The following is an 11,701-nucleotide window of genomic DNA, read 5'->3' on the forward strand; positions in this document are numbered from 1 at the left end:
TACTATGTTCTGCCTCATCTTAGCAAATCTGAAGATATTCAACATTGTTTTTGAAATCAGGCCTTATTACTGCTGTAATTAGAGTTTTTCTGTTGTCTCAAGAAGTGCACCATTGAATATTGGCCATTCTCAGTTTTGCTCACCTATTTGAAGGTGGACAACTCTTATATGCTCTTGGAGGTTTGGCAACAATGATGGGTCAGTGGCTTCATTTGCTTGGCTGGCAAGCATTGGAGAAATATAATCTTCAAGTTGCACACTGTGTACAGTGGTTCATGGTGCAAAAACAAGTTATAATAAAGGATACAGTCATTGGAAGTTTAAGCCTAGATAATGTTAATGTAGTAGAATAGGGACAATTTGGATTTCACATTATACTTTGCTACTTAATTGGCAAAAATTCTATTATTCACTTTTAGTTTATTAAAATCACTTTTTAAATCAAGTATTTTTCTATTATTATTTATATTAAAAATATTAAAATGACATTCTATGAGATTTGATTATGTCACTATATGCCTCCTATATGCTAAGTTTATATGATAAAGTTACTACATAGATGTGATATGTTATAATTTCTTTTATGGTAACTTTTTCGATGAAGTTACTATATAGATAATGTCTATTTCTGAAGTTACTATATAGTAACTTTTTTTATAAAGTTACTATATAGATAGTTATGATAATAAACTTCCTATATAGTAAGTTAACCAAAAAAAGGCTTTCTATATGGTAAGTTAACTAGAAAAATGTTTCTATATTGGAAACTATGTTTCTAGATTGGCAATCTAGTAAAGTGACTTTTCCTATATTAGACTCTTTCTAGTTATGTGGAAAACTAACTAGCAAATTCTCTTTTTTTTCCTATATAGTATGTGGTTTAGAGTTTCTTGTGCCATCTTTGCCTAATTTAAAATGTTCATAGTTATTCATATTTTTAAACTTTGAGTAATTGTGTGTATATATATAAACATAGATAAACGAACAACAAAAGGTGGGAAAAGAGGTAATGTAAGAAAGGGAGATTAGGAGGTTGCTTGCGATAATGTTTCTTCAAGTCAAGATGCAGGTACCAACTTTAAGGATCAAAAACTTGTACAAATTTGGTGACCCAAATTGATACAAAATATCTAATTACTTTCTTTTGTGTTATTGAAAATTTTCATAACCTTGTATTATCGTGAGCTTTGGTTAACTCTATGTATGTATAGGTAAACAAGTTACTAAAGATGACAGAAGAGACAATGCAATAAAGGAAGACATTGAGATTGCTTGCCTTAACACTTCTTTAAGCCAAGAATCAGGTATTACCAGCTTTCTTATGTTGATAATGAGTCATTTTTTGAAATGGTTATACTAACTAATGATATTTGATCACTTGAGTATCAATAGGAGTGATATGCATACCATCATATGATGATATCTATCAGCCACCCATGTTGAAATTTAGAGAAGAGGGTAGACTTTATGGAAAAAAGCTCTTGGCTAAATACTTTAAAAGTCAACACATTGTCATGTTTGAAAATTATCATCGAGTACATAGGTGGTTTGAATCCTTAAACCCAAATGATCTATGTTATAAACATGCGGATAAAGAGTATATCATGAAAATCATATCAGAGAATCACCATGAGATTTTACCATTGAAGTTTACTGGATGTGAGTACATATGGAGAGAGAATGACATATATGACTGGTGGAAGGGTACAAAGCAAGATGAAAGAAAGTATTTGAAGAAAAAATATCTTTTAAAGAAGGTAAGTTGATTGTTACTTTTTTGGCTTTCCTAATATTTGAGGTGTAGATTCTTAGTTATTGAACTATTAATCTTATGACATATAGAGAGAATTATCTGCATCTCTTGGAGTGGATGATATAGATAAGCTTCAAAATGTATCAAATGACATAACATCATCAATGTTAAGATGATATGATTTATAAGTTTGATATCATAAGTGTAGGATTGGTTCTTTTTCTCCCATACTCATTTAGGGGTGTTTATTGATGGCACAGTGAACCATATGTTGCTACTATTGATTCTAATCAACTTGATGTATACATTCCTAGCATGGATGATATTTCAAATGAACAAGGTTTGGAAAAGGTATCTTATAATCTTATATGTTTATCATTTTTGTACTTGATTCCATATATTTTGGAGACATTTGATGTATACACATGATCTTATTTTGTTGATGTAGCCTCTTGAAGAAAGTAGCTCCTTTGAAGGACAACAATACAAGCAAACATATTTATCATTGCAGGTAATGCTTTTAAGCTCATATCTAATAACTTTCTTTGAGAATGTCTCTTATATAGATACTTATACATTAACTTTCATTTTCCATAGATGAATATGTTCATGGAGGAAGAAAAGAGCTTTGAAGAATTTCAATGTTATACATCTGATGAGGTTCTTTGCTCAACAATGCAAGCAAACATATTTATCATTGCAGGTAATGCTTTTAAGCTCATATCTAATAACTTTATTTGAGAATGTCTCTTATACAGATACTTATACATTAACTTTCATTTCCCATAGATGAATATGCTCGTGGAGGAAGAAAAGAGCTTTGAAGAATTTCAATGTTATACATCCGATGAGGTTCTTTGCTTTATATTAAATTTAAGATTGACCATATGATTCATATTCTTAACAATATCTTATCCTTTACATGCTTAAAATGTAGGATGTTGAAAATGAAGATGAGACACTTGATATGGAAAATTGTGCCATCTTTTCAAAGTTATTGTCACTTGGTTTAGACAAAATAATGTACTCAACTAAACATCAAGAAACTCTGGAACAAAGTATCCATAGTTCAAGCAATGATAAGGTATGTAACTTTTTTTTCTATATAAATGTTTTTAATGTGATTACTAATTTTAGTTTTGAATGTAGGCTAATCTAGATGATGACATTAATGAAACATCTCGAAAAAGTCAAAGAAAGAGGAAGGTATTTGATATATGTTTGTGAGAGAACAATAGCATCATAGTTTAGTGAATAACTAAAGATATGATTTATTACATAACTATTTATTTTACATGTTGACTAGCCAAGTGAGAAGATGAAGGATCTTTTGCAACAAAGGAGCATGAAATGAGGTACCAATATCAACAAAAAAGAACCAAAGGTGCTAGATGTAAATGTTTATATTTTTGTTTATGTCATACATGAAAAGCATAATCTAATTTTTTTATTTTATTTGAATTAGGAATTTAAAGATCTCCCAAACCAAGGCATTGAGATTAACATTTCAAATTATACTCAAAGGGTAACTTTATTGTTAATTTATATTTTAATTAGATATATATAATTGTAGTCATGTAGTTCAATTTGTAGCTTTGAGATTAACATTTCAAATGATGCTTAAAGGGTAGCTTTATAGTTTATATATATATATATATATATAAAATAGTCATATAGTTAAATTTATGGTTTTTCATATTATAATTCATGTCATTTAATTATCTATACATAGTATAATAAGTTACTTATTGTCTTTTTGTTATTCAATGCAAGTTAATATGACAAAAGAGAACATGGAAACCATACTTTTGAAGTATCTTGGTGTGCCTACAATTCATGATATGTACTTTTATTTAAAGAGTACATACATGAATCTCAAAAAGATTGAAGCTAGCTTTCAAGTCTTGATTAAGGATACAAAGAAGCCAACAAGTGATGATATGATTAAGGAGATTATTTATTGGCTACTAGGAAATGGCAAAGGATTATTAAACAAAAATAGCAATGTGCTTAGTCTATATGATGTGGAAGTTTTAGCATAACTTCTACTTTGAGTTAAGAATTTATTGCTTTTCAACATATTGGATATTTGAGGGATTACTCAAACATTTATTACTTTGCAACATATTGGAGATTTAAGGGATAAAACAATCAAGACACACATGTTGCTTAATTAGTTTTTAGTTCTATGCTCCTTTAAAAGTATTTTCATTTTTCTTTTGGTTTCTAGAAGTAGATGTTGATGTCTTAATTGGTTTACTATATTTTGATCATTAGATGTATGTTATTGATCCTTACTTAGAAATGATGACATTCTCTATATAATTTTCTAGTTAAAAATTTATTGTGTAATTTCTTGTTTGATATTAGCATGTCTAAGAGTAAGGGAAAAGTAGATAAAGTGATAAGGAAAAAAGAGAATTCCCATGGAACTCCCTAGTTGAAAGTACATATAAGTAGGGAATGTAAAAAATAGGAAAAATGAGAGATTTCCTAGTGAGAGTACCTAGGGAATCACCTCTAGAAATTTTTTCCTATATATGGAATATTTCCTATATAGGAATTATTCCCTACATAGAAAATTTTGTATTTTCCTATGTAGGAAATATTTCTTACATAGGAAAGGTCTTATGTGATTCCCTACTTATTCTCACTAGGAAATGTCCCATTTTCCCTAGTTTTTACTTTCCCCACTTATATGTATTTTCAACTAGGGAATTCCATGGGGAATTCTATTTTTTTCCTATATGGGGATCGATTGAAAGTTCCTTGTGTTAAGGTTGTCCCTAAGAAGATAGAAGCAATATTAAACTGGCCTATACCCAAAAATGTGCATGAGTTATGTTCTTTTCTAGGTCTTGCTAGTTTTTACAGGAAGTTTGTGCGAAATTTTTCATTACTTGCTTTGCCTTTGACTAAACTTTTAAAGAAAGGTATTGATTATCAGTGGTCTAATAATCAACAAAAATCTTTTGATTTATTGAAACATGCATTAACCCATGCTCCTGTATTACAACTACCTGATTTCAATAGACCATTCTTTTTAGTAGTTACTGATGCTAGCAAATGTGAAATAGGAGCTGTACTTATGCAAGATAATCATCCCATAGCCTATTCTAGTTGTAAACTAAAACCATCTGAACTTAAATATTCCACTTATGATTAAAAATTATTAGTTGTTATGCAAGCTTTAAGACAATGGAAACATTACTTAATGGGGTTTTGAGTTTATGATTAAGACTAACCAACAAAGCATTAGACATCTCCTTAGTCAATCCCAAATATGTGACCGACATATCAAATGGGCAGCTTTCATTCAGAGTTTTCATCCTCTTATCCAATATCAACCAAGTAAAGAGAATGTAGTAGCCGATGCTTTAAGTAGAAGACTTACCATTTATAATATCTTTGTTATATCATTTGATTCTCTAACCCTTATGAAAGATACTTATTATCAAGATATTACTTTTTAATCTGACTGAAATAAATTAGTTGGAAATAATTGCATTCCTATTGATTCATTGTCTTACAATGATGGATTCATGTTTTATGAAAAGAGATTATGTGTTACAGTTCCATTGAGATCTTTTGTTTTGAATGAGATTCATTGTCCTCCATATCAAGGTCATAGAGGTATTATATCTACTTTGCATACATTGACTGAAGATTTTTATTGGCCACATATGGACATTGATGTATCTAACTTTGTTTCTGAATGTTTAGTTTGTCAAAGAGTTAAGAGACATCATGGTAAATAGTATGGTTTTATCTATTCCATCAAGACCATGGGAACAGATTTCTATGGATTTTATTACTGGTTTACCTAACACTAAAGCTAACCATGATATGATTTGGACTATTGTAGACAGGTTTAGTAAACAAGCATATTTCATTCCATGCAAGAAAACTTTAACAGCATCTCGAGCAGCTCAGTTGTTTTTTAAAACTGTTTTTACTAATCATGGATTACCAAAAGTTATTATTTCTAACCGTGACTCTAGATTTTGTAACAATTTTTGGATTACTTTGTTTGCTAACTTAGGAACAAAGATTGATTTCTCATCTGCATTTCATCTTGAAACTAATGGTCAAACAGAAGCCACTAACAGTACTATCTTAGATATTTTACGTGCCTACACTATTTCTAAACCACAGACATGGGATATACATTTACATTTACTTCAGTTTGCATATAACAATACACCACCCACAGCTACAAAGAAAGCGCTGTTTGAAGTGATTTATAGTTATAGATTGTCTACACCTGTTGCATCTTTATCAAATAGAATTCAAAGTGCTGATGATATTGCTAACATGCACGCTACTATTTTTGATGAGGTTAAAGACATGATTGCCAAAGCCTAGCAATCATATACAAAACAAGCCAATAAGAAAAGACAGGCCATGAATTTCAAAGTTGATGACTATGTTTGGTTAAGAATAGAGAAACGTAGATTACAAAGTGTAGATAAACACCCAGTTGTGAAATTAGCACCGAGATTCTATGGACCATTTAATATCATTCACAAAATCAATGACAATGAATTTAAGTTAGAACTACCACCACATTGGAAAATTCACAACACCTTTCACATTAGTTTATTACGACCCTTTAGAGGCCAATTACCTGTACACCCTGTTTATGAAAACCCACCTTTGCTAGATGAAGAGACTGAAATCCTTAAGCCTGAAGCTATCATAGATACTGACTTTATGACCACTAGAACTGGCCGTAGATATTCTAGATATTTGGTCAAGTTTAAAAACCATCCTATTGAAGAGGCCCAATGGATGCACGCTAGAGACTTAAATGCTTTCCCCACTCTATTAGCTCCACATTGAGCTAATAGCAATTGAGGACAATTGCTATCCCACCCTGGGGGTATGATGCCAGGAGGCATATTTCACGGTGGATTCCATGCCACGGTGGATTCCGTAAACTTTGTTTACCGGGGCTCATACACAAAGTGGATTCTTTGTGCGAGAAGTCGATGGGGGACGCCTATCCTTTTCGGGTGTTTCGTTAATTTAGTGTGTACATAGGTGATTCCATAGCGGGTGATTCCGCAAAATACATCTTAAATTAATAAACGTTTATGAGTTTGGAGTGCGCATTCGTGATAAATTAAGGTTAGGATTGATTTCTAACCAGTTGATTTATTTATGTAGCTGAAGACTGCTAGGTATTAACTTTTGTCGGTTTAATTGTATTATTTTACTAACGATTGTGAATGCTTCAGTTGATGTGTAGAGATAGCAGCAGTGGTGGAGGAAAGTATTCGAGGATAGCGTGTATTCGAGTTATTACTTATATTTTGATGGGTGTATACCTTAGGCATGGCGCCTATATTTTGTCGCGCCTATTTATTAAGGCGTTGGATATTTATTTATTATTTTGTATGCGCATGGACGCACGATTATGATATTTTTATTTGGACATTGTATTGGGTATACCTGACTTCTTGGGCACTCGCCCATTAGCTTTATTTCTATTTGGCACTAAAGCAAACTCAAAAGCCAAAAGCGTGCTATTTTGTAATTTGGGCTATTATTTGAGCTTGAAGATGATTAATACATACAAATACATGCTTTGTGGAGTGCTCACACAAGGCATGGGGGGAGATTGCATCCAATTGGTCCCTTGTTCATGTCATGCATGCTTTCTACCTTGAGTTTTGTGCAAAAAGTAGATTTCTTTTGTTCTTGGGGACCTTCCGACGCTCACTACGCGAGCATATAGCATCCGATCTGTGCACCACTTGTGTACTCTGTCTTTGTATTCCCTTGCCAAAGCTTTGACAATGGAAGGATGTTCTCTTTCACTTTTACCATTTCCCTTTGGATTATATGCTAATGTAAATGCCGAGTTAATCCCCAATCTAGAAAAGAAGTCTCTAACTTCATTAGTATCATCAAGCTCTTCTCTATCTGGACAATGACGTTTCGAGCACACCCTTACCTACAAAATACATATCTGAAAGAAACTTGTAAACTTCACCTATGACCATGGGGGTTCAAGACTCTTACTATTGTCTTATTGTTACTGCAATAGTTGTTATTGTCTCTATCCTTTGTGCTATCTATGCTGCATCATGAAAGATTGTTGGTCCTTGATCTTATACTCTAAGTGCTAAGTCTTGGTTTATTCTAGGCCATAGGAAAAAGGGTTTCATTGCTTCAATCATTGAGGGATATACCTATACCATAGTAGTTGATTTAGCTTGAGAGAAAATTGGGTTATTGGTTCTTTGGTTGTTGATTCAATTATTGTAGTTGTTGCAATGCTATTTGTGACACATTTTAATATGCAAATTCTAAACCAAAAGTTGTACATTCTTATGTTCTTATGCTACTTTGAGCTTGATTATTCGTAAAACTTATGAGCAATGGATTTTTATGGTTTACTTGTAGCATCAAGTTTGAGATGGCTTGTAGAATTGTGCCCACCATTGTGTATTGTTGCTAGTATTCTAGATACATAGTTGCATCAATGTATGTTGGTAAAGTTGGAGTTTATTGTGGTGAATTTGGTCTAGTAATTTTGGAGGACAGTGAGAGCTTTGCTATCTCCACTAAGAAATATCATGGACCAACAATATAGAAGTGATGCCTTTAAAGTAGGCTTGGATAAGAGCTTGCAATTGTGTGACATGAATGAGTTTTTCCATAAATGAAACTCAAAGTCACAAGCCTAAGATCTAATGTGACCACTTCATGCAACTCCTCCTTATCTTCTTTCTTCTATTTACGTTCCTTTCTCTACATAGGCAAGATGAAATCCTTTTCTTTTGAGTTGCACAAACTCAATATGCTCAAAGGTGCTATTGATTGAGAATTGAGTGTCCTCTTCTAGTGAATGTATCAAACACACATAGACACCTTCACACTGTGAGTTTGCTATACTTTGTTCCCTTATAATAGCTTGTGGGTTGATTTGGAGTTTCTTCTTTGGCTATATAGAATGGCTATGTATTATTGATCCTAGAAGCTGATTCTTTCCTCTATCATCACTGGATGTGTATGGACCTTATTCGCCTCTTTTGAGGTGTTGTTGTGTCAATGGTTGTTGAAGCTTCTTGAGGTGCCTCTTTAGGCCTTCTTCTTGGCCTTCTCTCATCACCTCCTCCATCTTTTTGCCCCTCCCCTTCCCTTATCCTTACACTTTGACGCTATCCCAAGTTCATCGTATTTGTCTTGGCCTCTTCTTGGCTATCACTCATGCTAGCAGCGTCTTGGCACACCCAATTGGCATGTTGTGGTCACCACAATATAAAAATCAAAATTGAATATATAAAATACATAAAATAAATTATATTTTCAATACTTTAAAGTTAATAATCAAAAGCAAAAATATTTAATAAAATCAAATTTAATGAAAAATTTAACCTTACTTTTTTCTTGCATGCATCAGTATAAGTAAAATAGCAAAAACTTCGTGTATTTAATCATTAAATAAAATTAGAATTTATTTAGCTCTCTCTCTCTCTCTCTTTCAAAAAGTATATCTTAACTAAGAATAATCAAATTCTCTCTCCTTTCTCCCATGTCTCTCTCTTTCTCTCTCTCTCTCTCTCTCTCTCTCTCTCTCGCTTTAAGAATCAAGCTAATGATCCCATCTCTCTCTCTCTCTTGAAACGAATGTCAAGAAGTAGAGAAGGAGAACAAGATTTTCATCTAACCCTTCTTTTAAAATAGAAAGCACAATTTTTTTCTCATTATTTATAGATCACAAATAGCCTAAAATAGAACGGATATCCTCCATTGAAGCACCTTTATCTTCTAGGAAGCCAAATATACTTTGACTTCTGCCTGCAAGCATTGTGTAAGGAGACGACAACCAGTAAGAATATATTAAAAGCTTGAAGCTTATAGCTATAAGTTACTTCGACTGGACAAGGAGCATGCGGTGCCTACGTTATGCTATGGCAGGACTAACTGTAACATAACCTTAGAAATAGTAGTGGCTTGGTTCTCTTTAATGATATTGCTATTCGAAGTCGGTTAGAGAAATGCGTAGAGCTGGGGTTGCTAGGAGTGGGTGTTTCCGACAAGTGACTACTGATGTTTGTTCGGACATGTCGACATGGCTCTCACCCTGCGGCAGCTCCCAATCAAAACAGTGGACAAGATTTGCGATAGTGAGCTCAAGGGTGGGTAGGGCAAGAGGGGCGCCTGGACAGCTCCTCCTTCCCGAACCAAAAGGGATCCATGAGAACTCGTCGACATGTTGACTACGCAGCTCTTGATCCCCAGCTTGTTCGAGGAACCTCTCCGGCCAGAACCTCTCAGGGTCCTCCCACGTGGCAGGGTCCCTCCCAATCGCCCACGCATTCACTAACAGCCTCGTCCCCTCCGGAAGGTTGAACCCCATCACCGTACAAGCCTCCGTGGCCATGTGTGGAAACAGAAGGACTGTGGGCGCGTGCAGGCGCAAGGACTCCTTAACGATGGCAGTCACATAAGGGAGGCTCGTTATGTCGGAGTCTTCCACCATTCTCTTGAGTCCCACGACCTTCTCTACCTCGGCTTGAAGCTTCTTCAGAACTCGTGGGTTGTTCAAGAGCTCCGCCATGGTCCAGTCCAGTACCACAGAGGTAGTGTCAATTCCGGCTGCGACCAGATCCTACAAACCAATGAAGGGATCAGTGAGCGCAACTCTTAATTAGCAGGACGACGTAAGAATGCAGCAGAGTCTCACACACACACACACACTCTCTCTCTCTCTCGGGTGTGGCTCTCGTACCAGCACATACTGCTTGACGCCCACCCGGCTTAAAGAGGGATCCAATAGAGCCTCGTCCAGAACATCTTCTGGGAGATTCTCCCTCCCCTGCAGTATATTCAGCTGGTGCTGCTTCTCGCGTTCCATAATTAAGGTCTCTAACAGGGCATCGAGCCCCGCGTGCACCTCGTCCATGCTCCTCTTGACACCGCGGTCCATAAACCCCAGCCATGGTATGAAGGCGCCGAACACTGGCGCCTGGATTAGCACAGCCGATTTATGCACGAGGTCCTTCAAGCTGGCGGCGCCCGGGATCGCCACATCGGACGCGCGGCGGTGGAAGATGATGCGGCACATGAGGTCTTCCACCATGCTAGACATGGCGCGTGTCAGATCCAGGGCCACGCTGGCGTCCACGCCAGCAGCCAGGAACTGGATGAGGCGGCCCAGCTCCCGCCTCCTCAGTGGCTGCGCCAGTAGGGCCCGTACGGAGCCATGCCGAGCATGAAGGCCTGCCCATAAAAGAGGCGATCCGCGAACAGAGAGGGCGGCCGGCTGGCGAAGGCCTTGTCGTTCGTGTGCAGGAACTCCCTGGCCACCTGGGCGCTGGAGGCCACCACCAGGGGCGCGGACCCCAGGCGCAGGCCCATGAGCGGGCCGTACCTTTGCGACAAGCCTGCCAGACGCACGTGTGGCAGATCGCCGCTGAGGTGCAGCAGATTTCCCAGGACGGGCAAGGGCCAGGGCCCTGGAGGGAGCTTGTATCGGTGCTGCTGCTGCCTCCTCCTCCAGTTACTGTATATTACGGTAATGCTTAAGTAGCTGGCCCATATTAGTGTAATCAGTAGCGCACACAGGGTGCAATCTCTGAGCTGCCAGCCGATTTTCCGCCCTTCGAAAATCTGCATGGTGTATTTTGTTGCTGCTGCCTCCGCTGACGGCTCACGTAGCCTCACCCAAGACACCTAGCAAGGTTATCATAAGAGAGGAAAGTGTGTAGCTTTGGTGATGGCGTTTCTTCCCTCATTTCCCATATTTATACGACTTTCGCGTGGTTCCTTTATCATTCTTATGCGTTGCGTAACTTTTGCTAATAGAGCAAAAAACAGTTGTGCAACTCTTCCTGTTCCTGTTCGATTTTACATCGTCTGCTCGATGAGGACGTGCAGGAAGGGTGCTTCGAGCCATCGCGAAAGCCGTGACAAATCCCTCTTACCATCAGTTTC

The 11,701-nt window shown here is 36.5% G+C and overlaps 1 pseudogene across 1 annotated transcript; it reads right to left on the reverse strand.

Moving 5' to 3' along the window:
- Window positions 1–9,496: 9,496 nt before the first annotated feature.
- LOC148012166 (cytochrome P450 CYP736A12-like) lies at window positions 9,497–11,491 on the reverse strand (annotated as a pseudogene). Its single transcript, XR_015689046.1, has 2 exons — window positions 10,497–11,491; window positions 9,497–10,376 (listed from the first exon to the last, which is right to left on the reverse strand). The product of XR_015689046.1 is annotated as a cytochrome P450 CYP736A12-like (transcript).
- Window positions 11,492–11,701: the final 210 nt, after the last annotated feature.

Source organism: Lygodium microphyllum, chromosome 27 (assembly GCF_053477565.2).
Source record: "Lygodium microphyllum isolate KBCC chromosome 27, Lygodium_microphyllum_v1.1.10, whole genome shotgun sequence".
NCBI classification, from domain to species: domain Eukaryota; kingdom Viridiplantae; phylum Streptophyta; class Polypodiopsida; order Schizaeales; family Lygodiaceae; genus Lygodium; species Lygodium microphyllum.